The following is a 2,505-nucleotide window of genomic DNA, read 5'->3' as shown; positions in this document are numbered from 1 at the left end:
TTGCCACTTTTAAATAATCCCGCTGTTAACTTACATGTACAAATTTTTGTGTGAACATATATTTCACGTCTCTAGGGTATGTATTTACAAGTGAAACTTTGGGTCATATGGCAACTCTGTTTATGTTTTAGAGGAACTTCCAGACTATATCCCCAAGTAGCTTCAATATTGCACATTTCCACTAGCCCTGTATGGGGGTCCCAGGTTTTCCCACATCCTCATCAATACGTGGTATTGTCTGTGTTGTTTTGTTTTGTGTTGTTGCATCTGAGTGGGGGTGATATAATACTCAATTGTGATTTAGGTCACACTTTCCTGATGACTAATAACATCGAGTATTTTTTCATGTGCTTATTGGCCATTTGTATATCTTCCTCAAAGAAATAACTACATCGATCATTTGCCTATTTATGCATGAGTCATTTGCCTCTTATTGAGTTATAAGAACTCTTTATATATTCAGGGTGCAAGTCCTTATTAGATAGATCTATGTTTTGCAAATATTTTATCCCCTTCTTTGTATTATTTGTTCATTTTCTTAATGGTATGTATCATTGTAGCACAAAGTTTTTAATTTGAGGAAGTCTAACTTTGCTATTTTTTCCCTTCTATTTCTTGTGGGTTTGATGTAATATCTAAGAGTGCCTGGTGTAAGGTCACAAATATTTACTCCTATACTTTTGCTAGGAGCTTTATAGTTTCAGATTTTCCATGCAGGTCTTTGATTCGTTTTATGTATGGTGTGAGGTAGGGCTCCAACTCTGGGAACAATTATCTCTTTCCTTCCTATAACTTGTGTTCTCCCCAAATGGTGTATCAGTGCTCTTGGCTTTCAAAGATATCAGGTTAGAAACAAAATATCAAGCAAAATATTAGACAAGAGACAAATCATGATAAGATGACAGGGGAGGTTATTTTCTTACTTTAGGGTTGCCAGCAGAAGTTATAAAATAAAAATAAATACAACTCAGCACAGCATTTGGGTGCCCAATGCACATATTCTCAGTAAATTTCTTCTTGTCACTGCTTGAGGATTTACACGTTGGACTTGACTGTGGGAGATGACATAACCAGCCTCACTCCTGACCACTGCCTTTGGTGGTTTTCCCCTATGCAACATGGTATTGTTCACTTCTGTCTCTGGCCATAAAGTGATGGTACAAATTTCAGTAAGAAAAAATGTGTGCCAAAAAATGTTAATTTTTCTTTGTCCATAGTTTACTTTGTGGTCCTACTGAGCCTCACTCCCAAAAGGCTTAATCTGTGACTAAAATGCTTAGATCTTCATCTTATCAACAACTTTTTTTTTCTATTTTTAATATACTTTATTGTCAAATTGGTTTCCATACAACACCCATTGCTCATTCCAACAAGTGCCATCCTCAATGCTCATCACCTCCTTCCCCTCTCCCCCACCCCCATCAGTCCTCAGTTTGTTCTCTGTATTTAAGAGTCCTTTGTGGTTTGCCTCCCTTTCTCTCTGTTTGTAACTTTTCCCCCTTCCCCTCCCCCATGGTCTTATGTCAAGTTTCTCAAGATCCACATACGAGTGAAAACATATGGGATCTGTCTTCCTCTGACTGACTGATTTCACTTAGCATAATACCCTCCTGTTCCAAACATGTTGTTGCAAGTGGCCAGATTTCATTCTTTCTCATTGCCATGTAGTATTCCATTGTATAAATATGAAATGCTTCATGAATTTGCATGCCATCCTTGCACAGGGACCATGCTAATCTTCTCTGTATCGTTCCAATTTTAGTATATGTGCTGCCGAAGGGAGCACTTATCAACAACTTAATTAGTTCGTTAATGAGTTCAGACAGAAAGTGCTCAGTCTCTCTGAGGGCTGTCCCTCCCCATCTCTCTAGTCCAGGATCTAGGGCTCAAGATATTTGACTGACATATTATGTAGTACTGGAGGAGGTGCTTCCTTGCCTGGCCTTTCCAGGTGTGGGAGAAACAGAACTGATACCCCCTTCTGTCCCTCTCCTTTCTACAACTCCTTGGCCAGACAACCATAGACTTCTCTTTGGCTTCCACTCTCATAAGTGGGAGGAGGAGTATATTTTCAAATGAGAAGGAAGTTCCATAGATTAGATTATCCAAGTTTACTCCTTTGTTTCTAAGGGGAGTTTCACAGAAATATGGCAAATTCCCTTCCTTTTTTTAAAGTTTATTTATTTTGAGACACAGACAGAGTGCAAGTGGAGGAGGGACTGAGAGAGAGAGAGAGAGCAAGCAAGCAGGGGAGGGGCAGAGAGAGAGGAAAAGAGAGAATCCAAAGCAGTCTCTTCGTTGTCAGCGCAGAGCCTGATGCCGGGCTTGATCTCATGATGAGATCATGACCTGAGCCAAAATCAAGAGTCAGACGCTCAACCAACTGAGCCACCCAGATGGCCTTGGAAAATTCTCTTCTAAAACAACATTGCCAAGCTGTAATACTGCTGCCTAAGCACATTGAATATTCAGAGACTGAATTTTGATTCATTATTTTTTTCTTAC

At 39.5% G+C, this 2,505-nt stretch overlaps 1 non-coding gene across 1 annotated transcript; it reads right to left on the bottom strand.

Moving 5' to 3' along the window:
* Nucleotides 1-1,679: 1,679 nt before the first annotated feature.
* LOC120247518 lies at nucleotides 1,680-1,786 on the bottom strand. Its single transcript, XR_005532338.1, has one exon. It is a non-coding gene; the product is annotated as a U6 spliceosomal RNA (small nuclear RNA).
* Nucleotides 1,787-2,505: the final 719 nt, after the last annotated feature.

This window comes from Hyaena hyaena, unplaced genomic scaffold (assembly GCF_003009895.1).
Source record: "Hyaena hyaena isolate Hyena2069 unplaced genomic scaffold, ASM300989v1 scaffold_526, whole genome shotgun sequence".
Classification (NCBI taxonomy): Eukaryota; Metazoa; Chordata; class Mammalia; order Carnivora; family Hyaenidae; genus Hyaena; species Hyaena hyaena.
This window is presented reverse-complemented; position numbering and strand designations above follow the sequence as displayed.